The following is a 26260-nucleotide window of genomic DNA, read 5'->3' on the forward strand; positions in this document are numbered from 1 at the left end:
AGTCTAGTGAATCTGGTCTAGTATTTCATTGAAGTTTTAATTTGCATTTTCAGAATTATTAATGATTTTAAGCATGCATTTATTTGCATAGCTGGCATTCTAACTCTTCAAAATATTAACTGTCAGTTGAAGACTATTGTCCATTTTAAGAACTGGATTGTTTGATTTTCAAGATATGGTTTTCAAGAGTCCTTTCCTCTGCATAAAATCCTTTGTGTGTATGTATGTCTACATTGTTGAAATGTGTTGCTTTTTTTTCTTGCTTTCTTATTTCATCTTTTCTTATTTGATGTGAGGTCCATGTATCATTTTACTATGTGTATGTGTATGTGTTCCTGGTTGGTGCCTATACTAATTTGTTCAGGCTGTCCTGAAGGGCCACATGTGGGGGGTTTAAATGCTCTGCATTCTCCATGGTTCCAGAGGCTGCAAGTCCAATATGAAGTTGCATAGAAGGCTGGTTCCTCCTGAGGGTTGTGGAGGATAAATTTGTCCCAGGTCTCTCTCTATGGCTTGTAGAAGGTTGCCTTCTTCCTTTGACTTCACATGTTTTTCCCCAGGTTTTTGCCCTTGCTGAGATTTTGCCTTCTTATGAGAACACCAGCCGTGCTGTATTGGGGTCCCCTAATGAACACATCTTTATTTAAGTTAAATTTAATCTAAAACCATTCCATTTCCAAATAAGGTCACATCTGAGGCACTAGGAGTAAAAACTTCAACTTGTGATTTTGAGGACTGGAGGGGACACAGTTCAATCCACATCCGTATCTTTTATGACACAACAAACATTCGCCCACCAGTTTGAAAATATATTCTCTCATGATTTCTTCCATCAGCTTCAGAACTGTAGTGCTCATGTTGAGGTCAAAGACTTGTTCCTAGAATGTTGTTGTTGCTTGCTAAAAATTGGAAAGTAAACTTCAATTTCCTCCATGAACTAGCAGCTATTACACTACCACATACCAAAAATAATTTTCTTCCTCCACTAATTTTTGATACACTTACCTAAAATTAAAATTAATTGAATACATTTATGATGTTGTTGTCTAAGATTAAAATTGGACATATGTTTGTGTGTCTGTATCCATTTTAATTTTTTTTAATCTCCCTGTTGATAAGCACACTATGTTTGTTAGTTATTATAACCTTCTTATGTGGCTACACAATAAATCTTAAAATCCTCTTAAGTCCCTTGTTCTGTAAGTACCAACTGACTTAGCAATTCCACATTCCTTCCTCTGCTTTCAACAACCAATGAGATTGTTTTTCCTTTTTGTACTTTATTTTCCTACATCATATCTAGAAAATGCTCCAGAGAAATGCTATACTCAATGTGGACCTTCTAACATCTCTCTTAAGAGTTCAGGCCCACCCTATCTTCAGGGTAGTAATACTTTCTACATGTATTTTCTTTAGTCATATAATTGCTTACTAGGAAAGGTTTTATTAAAACCAGCCACTCCATTAACAGGATCACAAGTCAACCTCCGGTTGCTTTGTTTCTCCGATTATGTCTATATTGCATATATAATGGATAAAACCTTATGTAACTGCATGGCTGGTTAAGAGAGAGCGGAGAAAGAACAAAACTGATTTTCAGCCCTCAAACCCTCCTATATTTTGAGATGATAATTCGTCTGAAATTCATTCTTCCAGCATAACATAAAGTCTCTACACGCCCTGTGTGGGTCTAACAAACCATGCATGTAGATACAGAAAGAAAACTGTGAGAAGAGCTTAACATACTGCATGTGTATCATATCTCTAGAAACATGAATAGTTAGAGTCGATAAATGACTAATTTTGAATTTCTGTCAGTTTTAATTTTTATCAATTCTTCCACTTTGAACTGTTGTAATTTAATGTTTTTGAGCATAGTGCATCTTAAGAATTGCAATGCTGTTTTATGGTTATGGAAATTCTCTACCCCTTATGTTTTTGGCAAACTTTCACACAATAATTAGAAAAATATACCAGCTTAGAATTTTTACTGAGATTTAAAGAAATAGCAGCTGAGGTAATACTTTCTAAGCACAAACTACTCCTCCTTAATATTTTATTTAACAAATATGTAGTGTTTATATTATTCAAGGTGTACAACACACACACACACACACACACACACACACACACACACACAAAGTGTATGATACAATCCCAGGTTAGAAAGATCACACATGCTTGTAAGGAAACTAGTTTGTGAAGCTCATCTAAAATGTACCACTAGTATTAAAGACAGGCATCACTAACATTTTCTGCAAAAGCAAATGGTGGGCTAAGATGAGAGGTAGCCTTTCTACTGTGTCTTAACCCATCAATTACATCATCTTAGGAAGTCAGGAGGGAGGAGGGATCTGCTAGGAAAACCACAGGCAAAAGCGCAAAACTGTCAAAAATGCACTATAAAGCTGCAAGGAAAGAAGTCCATAAATTTTATGAAAGAGAATGAGAGAATGTGATATCACAAATGCAGGTTGGAAACAGATTATAAAAAATTTGAATGCCATTCTAAAGCATGATATTTTATATTCATGTAATTGAAGAACACACAAATTGTGACTAATCATTTTATAAAAATATGAGTTATGAAATACTCTACAGATAACATCTTATAATATATCAATATACAACATAAAATATGTTATATCTAATAAATATGTACTGTTATGTGATACAATATTAATACTAATGATACATTTTATAATGGCCTATAGATAAGTATTCATAAGAAGAAAAACATCTTAAAACTTACTAGAATCTGAGCAACACACATTAGTTTTTACATGGAGAAACACAATAAAGCAATAGGATTCTTTACTATTAAAATTATGTAGCAGGAAGTGTGGTGCACGCCTGTAATCCCAGTGGCTCAGGAGGCTGAGACAGGAGGATCGCAAGTTCAAAGTCAACCTCAGCAATGGGAAGGAACTAAGCAACTCAGTGAGAGCCTGTCTCTAAATAAAACACAAAATAGGGCTGGGGATGTGGCTCAGTGGTTGAGTGCCCCTGAGTTCAGTCCCCGGTACCCCCAAAATAAATAAAATTATGTATATATGGGCTGGGGTTGTAGCTGAGTGGTAGAGCAATTGTCTCACATGGTTAGGCAATGGGTTTCATCTCCAGCACCACATTACAAACAAATAAATAAATAAGTAAATAAATAAATAAATAAATAAATAAATAAATAAAATTATGCAGACATTATATATCTTAAATCTGGACTGAAGCTTTTATTTTATTTTAATTCTTCCTAATCATTAATCACTACATTACACTTCACCACCTAGAATTTTGTTTTAGTCTATTAAACATGCATAGTGGATATTGTTTTTCTGTGCATATGCACAATCAACTGTTTGGGAAATTACCTCTCTTAAAAATCTCAAGCCTGCCTCCCAGTACCAAAGCTATTCTCTTAATGACCTGTGAACCTGCCCAGAACTTTGCATCTGGAGCCAGCATCAAACCCTGCAAGAAGGCCGGAAAGGTGAGTGTTCTTTCTCACTGGTGTTGTGTTTTATCTGAGGAGCTGTGGGCTCAGGGGAGCCATGGCCAGCGTGCACCTGCAGTGGCCTGGTGGTCCGAACACACTGGCGCTTCCACTGAGATTTGTGACTGTGGATCTGTCATGATACTACTCCCCTCCTTTTTGTTTGCGGAGCTTGGAGCTTGCTTATTCTAAGTTCCTAGGCTTTCAGCCATTCTCTCAGCCACACAATCTTTTTTTTTTTTCTTTTTTTGGGTACCAGCATTGAACCCAGGGGCACTTAATCACTGAATCACATCCGCAGCCCCTTTTATTTTCTATTTTGAGATAGGTTCTCACTGAGTTACTTAGGGCCTCACTAAGTTGTTGAGGCTGGTCTTGAACCTATGATCTTCCTGTCTCAGCCTCCTGAGTAGCTAGGATTACAAGTGTCCACAACCATACAGGACTCCACAGTCTTTTTCACACCTTTATTTCCTATATATATTCTGCATGGACACATTTTATTACTTGCAATCTGATCTCTAATTCAAGGTGTGTTCCATTATTTGAAATTGTGGCAATGGCATTTACCTTTACTATGGTTAGCTCAAAAATATGACAATAGTTGTGTAACTATCATGGGAAACATATAGTAAAATAAATTAATAAATGCATGTCAATTATTTACAATTGTGTTTAGATATTTTTTTTAAATGTAGATAATTTTTTGCAGGCTACTTTATAGACACTTGATGTGCTTTGAATTAAAAAAAAAATGTTTTAGTACTTGAGGGACCAGCGAAATATTCTAAAAGCGTCCAGAGTGAAAATAGCAGCATCTTAGAATGGAAGACCTTTTGATGAGCTATTTAGTTTTATTAGCCTTGTTCTACATAAATTGGGTATCACTGTGAGAGAAGGCCATATGGTGTCAATAAATAAGTCTTCAGTGGGCTTCACTTCTCCTCTGAAATGTGCATAAAAGGTCAATTATTCCTAACTAACTCACTATTTTCTTTGGAAAGGATGTGTGTGTGTTTTTCTAACCAAGCACCGAGTGAGGTCACTGAGTTTTTCTGTGTGGTTGGTTAAGGACATCAAAAGTGTGAGTCAGGACAAAACCTGAAGTGCCTTCTCTCCTAAACAAAATGAACAAAAAAGTAAGCCAACAACAACAATAAGCATGCACCAGCATAATTTTGCACATTTATCACTCTTTTATCTTGTGTATTCCTTATAAAAAATCTTGTTTTCAAACCTCTAGACCTTGCCTCAGCTAGGTAGATAGAATTTAACAAAAATCTAGAATAAGGTCCTGCCAGGTCTGTGGCTTAAAGCCACCCAGCAGGCAAGGTCTCGATAAATCCATAATTTTATCTGGTGTGGGTTAAGGCAGAAACTCAGAGAAAGAACATGGGTGCAGGCTGTTGGGAAGAAAACCGCAGAGGTGCTGAGAGGTGCACAGGAATAGAGGGCTGCCCTGGAAAAAACTGGTTGGACACTCACTTTACCTTCCACACTCCCTTCTGAGAGTTTGCAGGGACACAGTTAATTTAAATTTATACAAAATAAAAAAGTTACAGTTAAAACCTACATTAATTATGGCAAGAAAAAAATTGAACAGGAGAATCCGTATACAGACTGTCATGGCCTAAAAGTGTGTAATGCTCTACTTTTATAGGTAGGAATTCTAGCTCTAGTGTAATGATGGTAAGAGGTGCGACCTTTGGAAGGTGACTGGATAATAAAGGCAGAGGCCTTGTTAATGGCATCAGTGTCCTTTAGAGCCATCACATATGGATCTTTTGCCCCTTGTAGCATTAAGTGAGGAAGCAGGCTCAAACCAGACATCAGATCTGCTGATATCTTGACCTTGGATTCCTAAACTCCAGAATTATGAAAAATAAATGTGATTTTTTATAAGCCATCCAGTCTGTGTGGTACTTAGCTATAAAAGTCCAAATAGAACAAGACACTGACAATTGAAGAAATACCAGAGAAGCTTATCCCCAAACAAATAAAATGAATGAACTAACATTTAAAAAAATAAGCTACATTATTTAAACAAAACAAAACACTAGAAGGTGTAAAAGGGTCACATTTTCATAAATCCTGATTGGAAAAAAAAATAGAAATGTAATGAATTGAAAAGAAGAAAACTGAAAGAGAGAGCTGAGAAAACACAGAGTAATCAGTAATAAAATTTACATAATAAATTAAACTATGTAATAAATAAAGTTATGTAATAAGAAATAATGATAAAATAATGCCATAAAAGATATACAAATGGCAAAAGGAAAGATAATAAAATGAACAGATAAATACAATATAAGGAAGGTTAGAGGAAAAGAAATGTTTATAGAAATCCCAAAATGAAGAGAGAACAAAAACAAAGCAATGGACTTAAATAAACAATCATACAAATTCAAAACTATATTTTGGAATCAAGGAAGATTTGAGGGCATGTATTTGTATAGACAACAAAGGAACTAAAATAAAGCCATTTATCTAGTTGGTAACATACCAACCCTGAAGTAAGTATGCCAAGTGACTTTTACACTGTTATGGTAATTTTACTGTAAGTCTCTTAGTAGGGTGAGCCTTAAAGACTAAGAAAAACTCCTGCAAAATCCCTTTTGTTACTTTCTGATAATACAAATTTTAACCTAAAATAACTCTAATCCAATATGTTTGTGTGTATTTTACAAGAAAGCTAATGAGCAATTATGTCTCTTTCTTTGATAATAGATATTTAAGGTATAGAAGAAATACATGCAATTTGTAAAATTAAGGAAATTAGGGCAAAGAAAACACATTTTCAAAAAACAACTGTTGTCCTGGTTTTGCATTGGAAGGAACATCATGAACTCAGATTGTATCTTTTTTTGTTGTTTTTTTTAAGAATGAAATCCATGTATCTTAGCCCTTTCCCTTAAAAAGACTTAGAAACCACTCCTAACTTAGTGAGCACCCCTACCAGCCAATTCACTGATTCTGAATTCTAAGGGCTCCTTAGGATATATATATATTTTTTTATTGTTGGTAGTTCAAAACATTACACAGTTCTTAATATATCATATTTCACAGTTTGATTCAAGTGGGTTATGAACTCCCATTTTTACCCCGTATACAGATTGCAGAATCACATCAGTTACACTTCCATTGATTTACACATTTCCATTCTAGTGTCTGATGTATTCTGCTGTCTATCCTATTCTCTACTATCCCCCCTCCCCTCCCCTCCCCTCCCCTCCCCTCCCCTCCCCTCCCCTCTTCTTTCTCTACCCCTTCTACTGTAAATCATATTTAATTCAAAACATAGGGAAGGAATGTACAAGCTGAGTCCAGACCAGCTTGTCATTTCAGGAGTCAAGCGAGATCTCAAAGATAACCAGACAATGCCAAAAGAACTCTGGGACCACACAAAAGTGCTCTATAGAGAGTGATGGTTCAGTTGAAGCATCAGTAAAATGATAACTACAATAGACTGAGCAACATCACAATGTTTAAACCTATGAATCTATAGCATTGGATAGATGGCAACAGATAATAAATACAAATTCATCATTCATTATTTTCTCTGGATGCTGAAAATCCAACTCATTATTTTTGAAAATGATAAAAGGTAGAGATTATTTTTCCCTCCTGGATGCAAAATAACCTGATGAGTGAGGAGATGGAAGCTTTTCTTTAGAGAAGTGTAGAAAATACAAAAATAAAGTTTAAATTCAACTAAAATTAAACAATGGTCATGAATTGTTTCTAACCTTAAATTTGGAATAGATATTATGTTCCTCCTGCTGTGTGTACACTGTGCCTCCTCTGGAATGCTCTTGGGAAACCTCTTCTCTGACTCTTTTGTGTCTCAGTAGAACTCTGCCAATTTGTTGGCAGTACAGGGGACAGAGCTAGTGATACAGGGACAGGATTTAGAATAGGAACTCTGCAGAGATTTTGTACACAAATTAATTGTAAAGAATAGAATAAAGGAAAAGAGCATGTGTGAGAGAGAACTGAAAGCATTATATGGTACTCATTTTCATCCTGGTTCTAATAAACAATTTTGGGGTAGGTGAAATTTCCCCAAAGGAAACTGATTATAAAAGTGATGGTCCAGAAATTTTACTAAGTAATTTTGCAGTCATTATCAATGATGTTTTGTAGGGGAGTCAACAAATTGGAAAAGCTTATGATATTGCCTTACATGGAAATAATAGATAGATTGATAATGACAATTATATGATCTTATGTAAGGGATACAAAGCATGTAAATAGATGCACATAGGACATTTGCCCAAACCTACATATGAACTAGTTTTATGTCCATTTTAGTCATCATCATATGTTTAATGTTTTTACTTATTAATTTTATTAACAAATTATTAACATATTTTAGGATCAGGAACACAAGTTTCAATTGATAAACACACACGTGCACACACAAAAAAATATACTTAAGAATCAGAATGAAAGTTCCATGGAAAAGTTATGAAATTGTAAATGTTTTTCCTTCCTTAATATTTCTGAATTCATATGTTCAATATATTTTGTTCAATGAAAAAATATCAATGCAATAAAATAAAATACAATTATCATGAATTGACTTTTCAAGTCAAAAGATCATTCATTAAATCCTTTTTGGCCTTCAGTATTATGTAAAAATACTGGAATTATTTAATTCAGTCACACCTTAGTACAAATCTCAGATTAGCCATTATTTCACACTCAGTTTTTGAACTTCGTAAGATAATTCAGCTCATTAACCATGCATGATAAGTTTCCACGAAAAAGAATATTGCCACTCAAAATCTTTGATAAGTGGGTGAAATCAAATTGTAACATTCTATTTCTCTAATTTAGCAAACTCTAATTCTCTTTCTCATATCTTCTTCTGATACTCACATTTAAGAAATTTCTTTTTAATTTTATACCATTTACAAGAATGTGTTAAAATCAAACCACATTATAATGTCTGAGATTAAAGTAAAATTATTTATGTTCATTTTTTTCATCATATTCTGAAAGCATTTATGGGAAATTATTTTCCATACATACATTTCTATAGTATCTATAGCTCTTTTTCACCAGTCCTTCCACAATATAAAATAGGTTAAGAGGAGATGCAGCTTGGCATTCATTTTGGGGGAATGAAATTCCAAACTGATGCCTAACTATGGTGTTTTCATTCTTTGTCATTTCAGCATCCAGTAAATTAGAGCTGTCCTCATTCTTTTACCATTGTCTGTCTGTCTCTTTTGAAGGACAAATTCTATTTTGAACAGAGGATTTTGCTTTTGGTCTGGGTTAATCAGCCCTCCAATCCTGCCAATCACTTTAGGACCGAAGCTCTCTGTCCAGATTATAATATAACCTTCAGTGCTTGTCTGTCATTTCAAGTAGATGCCATTATAAGTCAAGACGGTGTCCTTTGTATCCCTCTGCACTGAGAGGACTTATAGGAGATCTCAATTTGATTCTGCTTCCCGCATTTTAGACAACTTCAGACTCAGAATACCCCTCACTCTGAACTCCGTACAGATTGTCTCCTCCCTGTGTTCCGTGGTTGGCTTTCTGTATTGAGAGGAGGAGACCTTGAACTCATCCTTATAATCCCATTATCTTCTTCATATTTAGGTGCCTATTTTCAGGTCTGCCTCAGAACGCCATTCTGTCAAAAGCTCACGTAGCATATGCCACCATCCGCTACATATTACAGCAAAACAGAGCATTCCTGGCTGAAGAATAGGCTAATAAGTACTGATTACTGTTTATTGAACTAGATGGATGTAAATTACTTCCTTAGCTCACTTCCTACAATTTCCAGAAAATTCTAATATTTTCACTAAATTTAAGACAGAAATAAGTTTACAAATTAATTCTCCAGTAATCATCCTTTCTGGGTAAGCTGGTATCACCTCTTCACCCCCAGCCTCAGACCTTTGTTATAGCCATGTCTACTCACCTCCATGGCATGCAGCCCTTGCTAGTTTTCACCACCTTCTCTCTGCTAATGAGGCTGCTTCCCAGGGTCCAGAACCCTCCTTCCTTTTGTTCACTGATACATGACAGGTTTCTAGTATGAGGCATGGCACACAGCAGATCCTGAATCATCCCCACCACAGGATCTCCACTGCAGTTTTGTTTGTTTGTTTGCTTGTTTGTTTTTTTCATTTGTTTTGTCTTACTTGGTAGGGGAGAGGATTTAGAATGGTGTATTTCCACACTGCATTTCCTTTTGTGTAGGTTACTTATAATTTGAATAAAATAAAGTGTGAAATAGACCCTTGTAAATTGTTTCTTGTGTTTTGAACTGTAGTCGGCAGGGTCACTTTTCCATAATACACGCAAAAGCCTCTCTGCAATACACACTAAAGGAAGGAAAGCATGTCTAATCCAATCATATCAGATCTAGTAAGAGGAGGGAGGGAAGAAAATCAAGGCACAGGGTTTCCTTCTCTACATTTTTATCTCTTTTAATAAACTTACTTCTCAGCAGACTATGCAACAATCCATTATTAGTTACAAGCATTAACCTTTCCAAAGAATTTTAATTTTAAAAATAACTCCTCAAAAAAGAAAATGATTTTTCAACACTGAAATTTTCAGAAAAAAATGTAACAATTTGGGGTCAGGGGGTCTAACATAGTCAAGTGTGCTATCAAAATTTATTTGTTCTATGTATCCAGAGAAACAGCTTATGGCCAATACATAGTAATCCTCTTTTTAAACCATGAATTGACTTTATTCTATATAATAAAATGTACTGCATAGATGTCAGCTAATATTACTAATAATAATTACAATATCTCTGTACTTTACATGTGGTATTTTTTCAACCTAAAATAGTCACTGTTTCTCTTCTCTACAGTTTTTCTATTGAAATACTTCTCCTTGCACTAAAAATCACTTAACCACATGGACTGTTCCCTCACTCTACAGCACTTTTATATTTAAATCATCCTTTTGGAATTTTATCCTGGGATATTTTTATTAAATTCTAGTGCTATTAAGCAACTTAAAAATTATGAGTGTACTTAAAAGATAACTATTGCTCCAGGAAAATCATTTCAAAAATAATAAGTACTCAGAAATTATTTACTGATTTAATCACTCTCGGTACCTTCAATACCCACATATGTAGATAAGTTTTAGTGCATATGTGTAATATTTCACAATCAGATTGAATTTCATTTTAGATAAAAATGTGTATGTCCTATAGATTTATTCATCATAATTCCTACATAAGTCATGCTATGAGAATGTAAAAACCTGGGTGAGGGAATGAATGTCCTCAATGTGCTCTTTGAGGATGCTGTTATTCCTAGTCAATTTGTTTTTTCAATGAATTATCATTAAATGAACATTGACCACAAAATGCTACCAAGCCAGTACTCTAGGAAACTAATAATCCAGTCTGCTACCATGCAACTATTTTATGAGTTTGTTTACTCTCAGATCCTGTGTTACCAACCTGCTGAGAGTAGGATAAATAAGACCTAAGATAAGTTAATGCTCTTCCCATCAATCTCCTACTTATAACTTGTTTACAATGTCATTGTTCTGATGTAAAGAATTTATTAATATGCACATCCATAAATCTATGACCCCTGTGACCTGCAGACATCTTTTGATTGAGGAGGGCTGTATTCATAGTGTGAAGGTTCCATGACCATTTGATATAAATTAGTTAATGGTTTATAGAATTCATAACTTTCCACAAACATCACAGAGACTTTGCATTTCATGGTCCCATATTTATGTTCCATAAACACACTGTATTACATTCTATTTTGTGGAATTTATTCATCTTTCCTTCTATCAAATATTTGCTTGGTATCTAGGGTACCTACTAAGTGCCAGGTTCTGTGGTAAGCATTGGCGGTACACCTATGATCAAAAGAAATGTCTGTTTCCGTGGAGCTATCCTGTGGGGAAAGGTAAAGTTCATCAGTGAAGACGGGGTGTCTGAGAGGTGCAATCTGAGATTTGAATGAATCCAGGAATTGAGCAAAGAGGAATCTAAGAGATGAAATTATCAGCAGAAGAAATTATTAAAACAATTGATCTAGTTGGGTTGTATTTGCAACATTGGTAAACCAATAAGAGGGTCAGTATGGCTGTAACTGGAGTAGGTGACCAATATTATATGTAATATATGCAATACATATGTATGTTAGATATAAATACATATAAACATACGTATATAACAACTTATATGCAATAGATTTATATACAAAGTATTTATAAAATAATATAATATTGAGTAATAATATATAATAATTTTACTATTACAAATATATAATCTTTCAAACCAGAGTTATATGTGATTGAAGTAGTAAGGATTGAATGACAGAATAAAGAAAGCTCTTAGGACTGAACCTTGTAAGATATATCAGTCTCATGCAAATCAAAAGCAGAGAGATGAAGTGAGTCACTCTGGGGAGCATTTGTGGAACAGTTGCCCAACAGTTAAAACTGAGCTCATCACATTTTACTGTCTTCAAAATACTAAAATTCTAATGGTGGAGCAGTAATTAACACTGACCTTTCTCGGGGATTAGCCATAAACACTCTGATATAGAGAAGTGATTATTCTAGATAATGGGATTTCCAAGACTTCTGACACATAAGGACCTTAAAATCAGGAAATCTACTGAAGAAGTATTTTCCGGGGCACTTGCCTTAAAGTTATTTCCAGAGCCCTCACTGTGGAGGGGATGCTCATTCCTGCCACTATCCCTCCTTTCCTGTCCTTGGAGCAATAGGAGCCCAGCAGGCCACATTGAAGGTGAGGAAGTCAGAATATATATTGCCAGAGAGAAAGACCATAGTCTGATCTAGGGCAGATGATTTTAGAATAGATGGCTATTAGCCAAGACAGGAGATTCTCACAGCTACACATGGCTCTCTACAGATTGAGGCATTTAAGAATTTCAAAATTAACAGAATCATACCACAAAAAAGTTTAGTCTGTTTTCACTGTTGTGACCCAAAGACCTGGGTCTCACTAGATGCTCACTGGTGCTCACTGGAGATGGCTGATTCCATTGCTCTGGGCCCCAGGTGGGGCAGAACCCCATGGTGGAAGGGAATGGTGGAGGAGAGCAGCTTAGAGAATGACAACAAAGAAGCAGAGGAAGCCCTGCACTCAGGGATAAGGAATAAATCCTACAGGCACACACCCCCCCCAGTGACCTTCCTCCCCCACCCGTTCCCTGTTTTCCTTCAGTTATTGCCCAGTTGATCCATATTAGCAGATTAATCTCCTGATTAGTCTACAGCTCTCACAACCTAATCAATTTCTCTCTGAATGTTCTTTCATTGTCACACACATGAGCTTTTGGAGGACACCTCATATCTAAACCATACCATGGAGTATTGTGTTACTTTATTGTCTTCTTTAGTGTGATGTTTCCATGGTTATTCTATGTTGAAGCACATATCAGTACTTTAAAGAGAACATGTTATTATAATTTATTTTGCTACTAAACATTTTATCATGTGTTTTAAAAATGTGTTTATGATAATTGACAGGAATGTCAATTATAATTCTGCTGCTATACACACAAACCCTCTACATGATGACATTACTTACCACAGTGGTATATTATTTTTGCAATCAATGAATTATACTGATAAATCATCTCCCGATGTCTATGTGTTTTTCAGTTTACACAGTGGTATGTTTTCAGGGGATCACATTCTGTGAGGATTACAAATGTATAATGACGTGAATCTCCCAATGTAATATCATGTGCTATGGTTTTGGCGCTCTAAAATTTCTCTGAGTTCTGCATACTGATCTTTTTACTGTACTCACAGGTTTGCCTTTGTCAGAAGGTCATATTTTGGAATCATACAGAATGTATGAGTGTGTCCAATTTTATAAGAAACTAACAGATTGTCTACCAAGGTGATGGTACCATTTTACACAGATTTCATCAGCAATGCATGAGAGTCCCCGGTGCTTCACACACTTGGTAGCACTGACTGTTGTCACCTGCAGCAGTTATTTCCATGGTAAAGCAATATTTCATCCTATGGATTTGCAAAATTTATCCATACATTCATCATTTGGTAGTTATTGAATTGTTTTCCCTTGGTTATTATGATCAACAGTATTATGAACATTTAAGGTGACACATTTGCACAGTTATGCTTTTTTTATTGTTGGTTGTTCAAAACATTACATAGTTCTTGATATATCATATTTCACACTTTGATTCAAGTGGGTTATGAACTCCCATTTTTACCCCGTATACAGATTGCAGAATCACATCAGTTACACTTCCATTGATTTACATATTGCCATACTAGTGTCTGTTGTATTCTGCTGCCTTTCCTATCCTCTACTATCCCCTCTCCCCTCCCCTCCCCTCCCCTCTTCTCTCTCTACCCCCTCTACTGTAATTCATTTCTCCCCCTTGTATTATTTTTTCCCTTTCCCCTCACTTCCTCTTGTATGTAATTTTGTATAACCCTGAGGGTCTCCTTCCATTTCCATGCAATTTCCCTTCTTTCTCCCTTTCCCTCCCACCTCTCACAGTTATGCTTTTGATTCTCTTGGATATATTTGTAGGAGTAAATTTTTTGTCACATGTTATCTCTAAGTTTAATATTTTAGTAAACTACCAGATGATTTTCCAAAATAGTCGCCACATATATTAATTATATTATCCAATATTACACAATATTTTGTTATAATCTTCTACTATTACTTTATAAATCAGTTAAGTGTAAACAGGAGAATAAATACATCAAATTGGGGCTATCTTAATTGCATAAGCACCTTCTCAGACACTTTTTGTTTTTCTGTGTGAATTTGAAATACTCTCTTTGGCCAACTGTCCTCAACCTTAAGAACTTCCTAGGCTATCTCTTATAAGAATATCTGATAATAATGAATTCTTTCAGTTTGCATCTAAAAATGCTATTATTTTTATTTGTCCTTTGATCTTTAACATATTTCTCTTTCTTTTTTTTTGTAGTTGTAGATGAACAGAATGCCTTTATTTTATTTGTTTTTTTTGTATGTGGTACAGAGGATCAAACCCAGTGCCTCATGCATACTAGGCAAGCGCTTTGCTACTGAGCTACAGCCCCAGCCCTAACATCTTTTTCTTGATGTTTGACTGACATATTTGTTTTTCTTTATAAGCACTTTGAATATGCAATTACCACTGCCTTCTATTCCACATTGCTTTCTATGAGAAGTTGGCTGTTAAACTTATTATGCTTAAAAGAAATTTGCTTCTTTCTTGATGCTTTCTGTTTTTCAGAGTGTTTAAAATTTTTTACTATGGTATATCTGGATACAGATATCTTTGAGTTTATCCTTTTAATGCAGATTTCTGTACATTTATCCTACTCAGAGTCTGTTAAACTATTTGGTTGTTTATACTAATAGAGTTCATCAAATTGGGTGAAGTTTTAAGTCCTTATCATTTATTACTGTCTCCTTTTCCTCTCCCTTATTTTTATGGCTTTAGCTAATTCATTAAATTGTGCTCCCAAAAGCTCCCCATTTTCCTAGGTTTCAATCTCAACATCACATGAAGAAGCACCATTCACTGAGAGGAAGTCATCACGTCCTTTCCTGTTTCTGTGCCTCATGTGGAAATTCTACTAATGTATGGAAATTCTACTGATAATATAACAAATAAGTATCTAGTTGCTAGCTGAACAGACTGAGTTTCCTCGAAATGTGAAAACATGAGATATTATTTCTAATGAACTCCTGAAAACTTCATTATTTATAGACTTTGTATAGAGTTCATGCTCTTTTCCAATAAATACTAAAAAATAAAATAAGCATATAGTATGTTTGTTTTCATCAGCTTTTTCATTGATGTGACCAAAAGACCTGACAAGAACATTAGAGGAGAAAAACTTATTTGGGGGCTGAAAGTTTCAGAGACCACAGTTCATAGATGGGCAACTCCATTCCTCAGGGTTTGACATAAGGCAGAATATCAAGGCAGAAGTGTGTGGCGAAGGAGAGAATCTAGAAACCTGGCACCAGGAAGCAGAGAGAGACCTGTTCTCTCACCAACCGCAAAATATATACCACCGAGACATACCCCAATGACCCACCTCCTCCAGCCACACCCTACCTGCCTATAGTTACCACCAGTTAACTCCTATAAGTGGATTAATGAACTGATTGAGTTGAGATTCTAATAATCCATTCATTTCTTGCATTGTCTCACACAAGAGCCTTTGGGTGACAATTCATCTAAACCATAAAATACTATTCATAAATAAATATATGAAGGTTTTTGATCTTAGTAGGAATCAATAAGCTTTTTGTTTCCTTCTTACCATTTTTCTAGCACATAATTGGATCCTTCATAAAATCAATCTCTAAGCACAAAGAGAAATTAGAACTGAGATAATGTCTTACATCAAGTTGAATACTTGGATATCAGCCCCTGTAGATAAGAGATAGAAACAGGGCATAAGAGAACGAAGCAACTTGGACAGGACATGGTCAAAACATTAGAGCATAGTTTTAATTCATGGTTTATTTATTAAATTATCAACTCTAATTAAAGTTTTATAATTGAATTCAAAACTATTCACAACTTGTACAAACTATGTAGTGATTATATCATTATGTCTCATTATTTATTTTATACAAGAGAGTTAATTTCTATGTAATATGAATGTTCCTTGGAACAACATTCAAAAGTAAAATAATAGATGCGCAATGTAATTTTTATGCAAACAAAACACAATGATATTTCAGATTAAGTGTATGTAATTTCAATTACAGCTTTGAAATTATCATATATTGTTATTTTCAGGCACTTCTGAAATGTAAAATATAAAAATATATATAAAATTTACAAATATTCAGAAAACATGAAATGATATTGGTAATTAAAATACCTTATGTATTAATTATGTACAGTTAGTCACATGTTACTTTCCTTTTAAAAGAAATGTAGACAAATGACAAACCTCTGTACCTGTTTTGATGAACACCGTGGCAAGTCTTAACTCAAAGACACATGATTACAGGAGCTCTGCAATTCCATCTCTACTATCAATAAAATGGTTGTTTTGGTTACTTTGTATCATGTTGGGTCTCTGTTTTTGGTTGGTGAAAGCATTATGAAAATGAATTCTGGATGTCACTTGATAAAACTTTATATACTTCCACAGTACCTCTGCTTTACTCACCTTATGCTGTTGGTGTGTATTCAACAAGCAGGTTTGGTGGGTTAAGAAAACACGGATTTTGCTGATTCTTCAGGGTAGAAGAAGCATTGGTACACGATGGAGTCCTAGAGGTGTTTCTTTTATCAAAATTCCTCAGAAAAGATTCTGTATGTTAGGCACCCTGATGGCTGATGCGAGTGCCCATTAGTCTGTCCAGAGTGCATGTGAGGTGTACATTCCATGAGGAATCCTCCTCCCACTCCTCAGAGAAAAGGTGTGCTCATTGTTTCTGTGTTATGTTTTTTGTAGACTTATAAATTTAAGTTTACCATTACTGAGGAAAGTAATACCTATAAAACAACTATGTTGAGATGGAGAGAAATTCTTTACATTCTTTAAAATAGAGAATGCCGCCAGGTGCAGTGGTCCAAATCCATAATCCTCATGTCTGCGGAAACTGAGGCAGGAAGATTGTAAATTTAAGGTCAGCCTCAGTAATTTAGCAAGGCCCTGACCAACTTAAGGAGAACTTGTCTCAAAATAAAAATTAAAAAATTAAAAAATAAAGCTGAGGATATGTGCCCCTGAGTTCAATCCTCAGTATTAAATAAATAAATAGAATCCCTTGAGGAAGCTTTGGGGTTAATTTGATAAAAGCACAAAATTCAACTGCTAGTCAATACTTCATGATAGTTCTGTTTCAGACAGTGGGTATGGACTTAGTGACATTAACCCCAGGATTTTTCTGTCCATATTTTTTAATATAAGATCGTGTGCTTCATAAACAACCATATATTAGCCAACTTTCTCCATATATTTCATCTTTGAGACATTTCTCTGATCCTGCACAATGTCATTCTTCCTCCTGATTTAAACTCTGATTATTGAGTTTTTATCAATACACTAAAAATAGGAATGGGAAATATTTTAGCCAGTCAAATGTGACAAGTTAATTTGGTTTTCGTGCTTATAGCTATATCATCAAGAAAAAAAAAATCCTGCTTTAAAATGGGAGGAAGATGGCAGTTTACAATTGCATTAAAAATACCAAATGAATTCCATCACTCGTGACACAGTCATGACAGGTTCCCAGTTGCTATTTATTCCAAGCACCTGCCAACGTCATCTGCTCAGAACCTGGAGTCTACTGTGTGTGCTCTGTTTTAACTCCTTCAATGCTAGTTTCCAGGAACTTGTTTCTAAACGAGATTGTACTCAAAATTAAAACTTTTTTTTAAATGATGTTTGAAAGAGAATGTTTATCATTTAAGAAGAAAATTTTCCAATTATGCCTTTCATTTTCACATTTATCTACTCCTGGGACTACAATAAAGAAGTACGCAAGTTAATGAAAGACTTGCAATTAAAAATTGAAATGAATATTTGGATTGCTTAATAAACAACAAAGACACGGCTCTGGAAGACCCATGAAGATGTGTCCTTTAAAAGAATTTATCCTGATTTCTTCCACATATAGAACGTTTTCTTAATGCATCTATCAAAAAGGAACTCCTATCGGAGCTGCCTTGTGTGTACTCCTGGCCCAGCACCTTTTAACTGTGCTTTCATTGACATGGGATTCACCTATGGAGGCTCATATTCCACACCTGTAGATAGCTGTCCTCTCAAAGGGTTTTGTTTAAAAATCTAAAACTCGTAATATATCCAGAAGAAGCACTTGCTAAACTTCTATAGATATTTCTTTAAATGGTTCATCATGCTTTAGGCTTTATCAGTCACAATGTTTGAAAATACCTGCTATAAGTTTTAATGCATTTTCATTATCTTGATAACCCATTCAACATTTAATATTGGTAGAGCTTTCACAGTTTGCACATCATTTTACAGAATTTATGTTCTTAATGAAATGATCATGACCATTATACAGGATATTATCATGATCCTGTGTAATAACAGAAATCAGAGATTATCTGATGCTGTAGCATGTTTAATATAAAACTTATCTCCCTCATTTACATTTGGTTGTCCACAATAGCCTGTTCTTAATAAGAAAATGCAATGAGAAATATTAATAATAGTAACCAATGTCTGAGCTCCACATGGTTTAAGTATTATCTTTCATTTCAAAAGCAATTCAATACTATTATTTTCATTATGGTTACGTTGGTACAGATGATGAACCTGAGCATTTAGACAAGGTGGCTAAAGTACCTTGTAAGAGACAGAACCAGAATAAAACGCTAAATATCTTCATTTCAACACACAGGTCTTTACCTCCATCCCCTGTACCTAATTACTTTCTAAAAACAAGATAAATGATTCATGTTAAACTAAATGAGTGGTTCTATTACTATCACAGCTTATTAAGTATATAGTTTATTAAGCCAAAGCATAGTAAGATTAATTCTTAGTGACTAAACAAATTTATTATATATAGATGAATGATTTCCAATATTCTTAGACCTTTATTTCCTGTCACTCTGATATTAATTTTGGGAATTGGGATGTAAGACCTTTTCTGAGACCTTACCCTGAAAAAGTATGAAAATCATCCACTGTTTTATATATGCATGCAAAATTACCATAGATTAAATATATGTGTATGTGTAACATGTACACACATTATTATAATCCATTTGCCCTATAATCATATATTCATAATATTTATACTAAAAATTCTGTGATATCCTATAGTTGTATTTTTTAGTTCCATACACATGTAAGAAATAAATTTTGTATGGGAGAACTATTATTGTATTATTGTATTATTGTATTATCCTCAAGCATTCATTTTTATGAGTTTTCTATACATGACTATGAAGTAGAAATTTTTAAAAAATCATGTAGTTATAGAGAACATTGAAGAAATAAATGATATGGTGCTTAAACAAAGGCAATATTTATACTTACCAAAATTTAAGTAAGTCAGTATTAACATTGATCAAGAGAAAAATTTGGGATATTCTTTGCTCCAAATGAATCTACCATATTGCAAGTATGTATTGTTTATCAAAATAATCCCAAGAAATTATTTCAAGATTAAAAATTATGTGTTTAAAGTTTGGTATAAATATTTTAAATTCAATGGTATGTTAGACAACATTTTGTGGTATGTTAGTCAATACATTTAGTGAAAGAGAATAAAAATGACTCATCAGTAGATCTAATTAAATCATTAATTTTGTCACAAACAATAATCATAAAATCATAATACCTTTCTGATGAAGTCTTTACTTATAGATTCTCCCTAATAAAGTAAAAAAATTAATTAAAATTACAGAATAAAGTATACATGCTACAAGCCTTAAATTTTTGAAAACTATTAAAAATAACAACATTTTCTAAAAAAGAAGATGGGTACTGGTAATACAGAATGACTTATTTTTTTAAGCTTGAGAGTTAAAAACACCATGTCTGAAATTGATCTATCAGAAAATATATTTTAAGTGATAAAATATAGGCATATAATGAAATGATTTATATTTAAAATGGAAAGAATTGAGTTTATATAAAATCACATTTTATACCCCTTATTTTAAGTAATGGGGCAACCAAATCCAACTCAAGTAGATAAGTTAAGAAATTGACATGTAGGTTATAATTTGAACTTATAAAGGAAAATACTGGAGACACCAAACCTAGTCAGTGTTAAAAATGGTCACTCTGGAGATCAACATGCTAAGGGAAAGAAGCCACACACAGAAAGTCACAATTTTTTTCTCTCATTTAAGGAACAAAAATGACATGAGAGTAGTAGCGGGTTGTTAGAAATGGGTGGGAGACTACAGGGAGGGTGGAGGGGTCACAGAAGAGGGCAGGAGGGAGAGCGGGTACAATCAAAACATGTCACATCTGTGCATGAAAATGTCACATGGAAATTAACTGATTGTGCAATTAACATGCACAATTGAATAAATAAATGTCAAAAGAAAAATAATGATCTTTTCTGTTGGAGGGAGAATGGAAGTGTGGGCCAAGGTCAGCAGCTCTGTACTTTAGACAATTCAATATAGATTTCTGTTTTCCCTTTTGTTCATTTGTTTGGATCCATACCTAATAACTTTAAAATTAGTAGAAACAACTTATTCTTTAAAACAACTTTCACCTTATGAGTTGAATCACATTATGATTTCTTAAATGTCCATATACTTACCTTATTTGGCTTGAAAATGGTAACCTATAAAAATCAGAATATTAAACACATATGAATTTGAAGAAATTTACTATTATTTTTCAATTGCCCTAACTATGGTATTTGATAAAAATTTTTGGTGCTTCCTGTAAGCATTCAAAGTAGACATATTTACTTTTATAATTTTTTGGTTATGACTTTTTAATTCCCTTTGGGCTACATGAGAAAGTTGCTGATTAATTTGTCAAAGAAACATTTGCCTAAAAATCAATATTCTTTTCAAATTGAGAAGAAACTCACATAATATAAACAAAACATTTGAAAGTATGCCATTTAGTGGCATTTAGTACGTCTGTAAGTGTTCAACCATCTCCTCTATCTAGTTCCAAAATCTTGTATTCTCTCTAAAGAAAATGCCAATTTAGCATGATCCCCTCCTTCCAGTCCCAGGCACCAACAATCGACTTTCTATGTCTATGGATTTACCTATTCAAGATATTTCATAGAAAAAGATTTGTACAATAAATGACATTTTCCTCATGGGTTCAAGTTGCATCCGTGTTGTAGCATGTGTCTCAGTACTTCATTCCTTTTTATAACAGTATCAAATTCTGCTCTGTTTACCCTTCATCCATCGATGGACATTTGCTTGTTTTTACATTTTACCTATTAAGAGCAGTGATGATCTGTTTTTTGTACAAACATTTGTATCTAGGAGTGGATTTGTTGAGTCATGATATTTCCATGTCCCTTTTTTTCCTACAGAGGTTGCTTCACTTGACATCCTCACAAACAACATAGTAAGGTTCCAACTTTTCCACGTTCATACCAACATGAACCATTTACATTGAAGAAAAAATTACAAACATCTTGGTGTTGTGTAATTTTTCATTGTGGTATTGATTTGTACTTTTCTAATGTCTAATGTTTGCTTTTTGAACTTTTGGATCTCTTCTTCAGAGAAATATCTGCCCAGGCCTACCATTTTTTAATGAGATTGTCTTTTGAGTTGTAAGTATTCTTTATATGTTTATGATGTTAGACCCTTATGATGTATATGCTCTGTAAATATTTTTCTCTCTTGATAGGTATGTTTTGCCACTTTCCTAATAATCTCCTTTAAACCAAAAAGTTGTTCATTATTTAAATTTTAATGAAGTATAATGAATTTTGTCTTTCATTGCTTGATCTTTTGGTTTCAAATAAAAAATGCCGTTGTTAAACGTCAGTGATGGAAATTTACCCTGTGCTTTCTTCTAAGAATTTTATACTTTTACTTCTTACATAGTAGTTGTTGAACCCATAGTAATTCATGTTTCCAAATACTGTAAAGCAGGAAACCAACTTTATTCTTCTGCATCAAGATGCTCAGTGTTTACACCACTATTTGTTAAAGACACTGCTATTTCACTACTGAGTATAAATTGCAAAGGTGTACGAATCGTCAAGTTTCCTTTGTGTTATTGGTTTCTGGTTTCATTCCATTATTCTTGGAGCAAATACTTTTTATTTATATAATCATTTTAAAATGTGGTGAAATGTGTGACCTAATTAATATACGGTCTATCCTGGGGAACGTTTACTTTACAAAATGTATATTCGGTCACTGTTGCGTGTTGCCCTCTATGCCTCTATCAGTTTAGTTAGTTGATTGTTTCTTTCAGTCTCTCTATTTTTTACTGATTTCTGTTTGGTTGCTCTGCCCATTACTGAAGGTTGATTTCAAAATCTTCACATATCATGGTAGGACAATCTCCTTTGTCAATTTTGTCAATGTTTGCTTTACATAATTTAGAGTTCTTTTTCTTAGCATGAGGCAAGAGTTCCTGTGTCAGAAACTTAATCTTCAGAGTTGAGAGAGGAAACGTTAAAGAGAAGATGCTTTGCCTTCAGGAATAGACTAATACCATCATGGTGGAAATGGTTTCCTCATAACGAGAGGAGTTCAGGCTTGGACCCCTCTTTCTCTCCCTCTCTCTCTCTCTCTCTCTCTCTCTCTATATATATATATATATATATATATATATATATATATATATTTTTTTTTTTTTTTACACACATATGTGTGTGTATAGATAGATAAATATAAATATAGATATCTCCTCTCTCTCCTAGGTAGATATAGATAGATAGATAGATATAAATATAGATATCTCCTCTTTCTCTCCTAGAGAAAAGATTAAAGAAAATCCTTTCTCTCCCTCACCCTCTTCTTTCTCTCCTAGATTCTTCCATGGGATGATCATCAAGAAGACCTTCATCAGTTGGCAACTCATTAATTTTAAACTTTTCAGCCTCAAGAACCTTGAGAAAATAAAATTCTGTTTTTTATAAATTACTCAGTCTCTTATAATCTGTTATAGCAATACAAAATAGACCAAAACGGTGTCCATATGTTTATATTCATTGTCTATTTTTGATGATTTAAAACATCTGTCACTATGTAATGATGTTTCACTGTCCATACAGTTTCCATGATATCTGTCTTCACACAATAGTTTGGGGTAGAAGATGGGGAATTAATGGGAAGATTTGTAAAGATCCTATTCTTTTCCATCTAACTCTTCTTTTTAGGCTGCTTAGTCTATTCTCAGTAAAAACTTAGAGCATTATAACTTTTAATGCAGTAGTTTAAAAAGTAGTTAAAATTATTTGATAATATAATGGGAAAAACTTTCCTGGGAAATTTTTGTGAATAATGGATTTATGCATTTATTCCCCCAACATAAAATAAAGGATGATAGGGACTGTGAGGACAAAAGAAATAAAATTTTTCCATCACTAAAACAGTGATTTTGAGCAGTATGAGGTATATGAGGGGCCAAATCGTACATAAATCTGAGGTCAGAGCATTGCAGACGGAGGGGGAGCAAGTTCAAAGAGCTTGAGGCAGCTATGAGCCCCGTTAGCTGGAGCAGAAGCAAGGTCCCTTGCCCCGGAATGTGATGAGTGAAATGGGAGGCTTAGTTAAAAAGCAAGTTGGATGGGAAGGGGGTAGATCCTACAGCAGTGTGTAAGGCATTAGCATATTGTAAGAAGTGTAGTCTCAGTGTATATGAATTACGAAGCCACTGGAGAGTCAAAGTTCTTAAAAGCTCAGAAGTGATCAGACTTTTGGTTCACTTTAAATGAGTGAGTTGATGGAGGTTCACCAACCCAGTTAGAAACAGCCTAGTCTAGAGAATGTTATGGCTCCGGGGGAAACTGACAGTGTTCTAGTCCTGCACGTTAGGAGTGGGGATGAAAGAAATGATCACAGGCTGGTGCTTTTTTTTTTTTTTTGATGATAGAAGTACAAAATCTTTTGGAACTTGATTTAAGAAAAGTATTATAATGAAAATAACCAGATTTCATCAAGAAGTTATCAGCTTTTTGGAAGAAATATAGTGAATGATTTCCTTTTCTAATTCCTACAGTAACAACATAAAAATAATAAATTAGTTATAAACTAGATATTTTTGCACAATATACTAATAACTGATTACTCAATAATAAAGGGCCTTCCAACTCACAGGTTATCTTGGGTCTGCTTTCTACTTGCTGTGATAAATAGTGAATTCATTAAAGAAAATCCTTCTCTGCATGGAGAGAGCCACTCCAGTATTGCCCTTTCACGATTCGCCACCATGGCTACCCACGTGGTTAAAGAAAACATGGGCATTTGGAAAATAAAATATTATTGCCATAGATGATTCTTCGTATTTAAAAACAGCGTGTCAGTGATTAGCATCATTTCTAGAGTTTAACAGTAGAATACTGGAATTGACTGGCATATGCTATCGACAGTCAGTTGCTAGAAATTCAGGAGTTTTGTGAGGGAGTTGGCAGCACATTGGTAGTTTGAAATCAAACACGGTGCATGGTGAGAGTATTTACACTACAGAAATTGGTAAGTGCAAAAAATCAGCTCCCCTACAGTGCCAGTTTTAAAACACTTACCTTCAAGTTCTTATTTCTAAATAGCACAGAGATTGGAAAAATAGATTTATCACATGAAACACATTATTCTAAAATACATAATTCTAAAATTCATAATAAATTCATTTTAGACTATCTTAAAATAATCATATTTAAAGTGTATAATAGTGGTATGTCATATTTTTAAGAGATATGATATTTGCTTCCATTCTACACACATACCCAGCATTTCTGAGTATGTTTTTTTAATAAAGGAAAAATAAATACAAAATGTAAATACTTAGTGACATCAGGACAAATGTTAGCTAAACAAAATTTTTAAATGCAATATTTTTTCCTTCAAAATATTTTTCAAGGCAGTATACAATGATCAAATGCTTCAAAACTTGTCTTATATGTGGATAACTGATGATCTTTTAAAAACCTGTCTCAAAATTCCTTAAAAAGAGGATTCTAGCAACTGAAACTGCAGACATGAAAGAAGGGTTACATAGAACAATTATTTCGACAATAACCATCCTTGTCCCCTGCTTGTTCTTGATACAACATTTCTTTTCAAGACATGTATCCTGTCTCTCTTGTTTGGTAGTAAATTGTGTTTGTTCCATTAAATTTACAAGATTTTCACCACATAAAGTAGTCTCTGGAAGAATCATTTTTATCTGTCCATCAGTATTTGCTGCCTTATCCCCTAGAATGCCTCCACTCACACCTTCACCACACCGGGGCTGCGGAGAGCATAAGAGTGACTCATCCATTAGTTCTTTCAAGGAAGAAATTTAAAATATAAATAGTATAGGGTTTTTAAAGCATTTTGGAAAAACTCCGTTTTGAATGCTTCTAAGTGTCTAGCCTGACAAATAACAGTGCATGTAAGCCATCTGTTGATATGATTTTATTAGTTTGTAGGCAACTTTACAGTTAAATGTAAAGTGAACTCAGAAAGACCCAACTCCTACAAAATATAAGGCCTTGGTTTCCGTTGAGCATTTCATACATCCTCCATCTCCCAGCATCCTGCTTCCAGATGGTATGGAAAACTGCCTGATCTTGACCTGAGACTCACACTTGTAGATAAGGGTCTCCATGACATCAGAGTCAGATGCAGTTCAAAGCCCAGCATTACTTCCCTTGTGCTGTGAAGACACGGGAGTTACATGAATTCCCCACCTAGAAAAATCCAAATAAAAATGGGACATACCCCTGGGATTTTTAGGGGGGGTTGGTATTAAAAAAATCACACATATGCACTCCGTGCACAATGTATTCTCTATCACTGTTATTCTCGTTAATGTTGTTAAGACATTAGAAAAATTTGCTAAGAGAACAACTATTATCCAGTTACTCAGCTCACACTGCTCTTTCTTTTGCCAGGATTCCTATAACTAATATTACCCTTCCTTCCACAGCGGCATTGTCACCCACTCACATTCTCTTCCAAATTCCTGAATGTTTACTTCCTTGAAGGCAAATTTGATTCTTATGGTTCCATTTTTATGTCTCTTGGCAGAAAACACACAGCCTCACATTGTAGTTGTTTGTTGGTCATGAAAAATGTGAGTAGAAACAGGATCTCTAGACTCCAGAAGATGCTCAATTTTAGTTCTTCTGGATAA

Source organism: Ictidomys tridecemlineatus, chromosome 2 (genome assembly GCF_052094955.1).
Source record: "Ictidomys tridecemlineatus isolate mIctTri1 chromosome 2, mIctTri1.hap1, whole genome shotgun sequence".
Taxonomy (NCBI): domain Eukaryota; kingdom Metazoa; phylum Chordata; class Mammalia; order Rodentia; family Sciuridae; genus Ictidomys; species Ictidomys tridecemlineatus.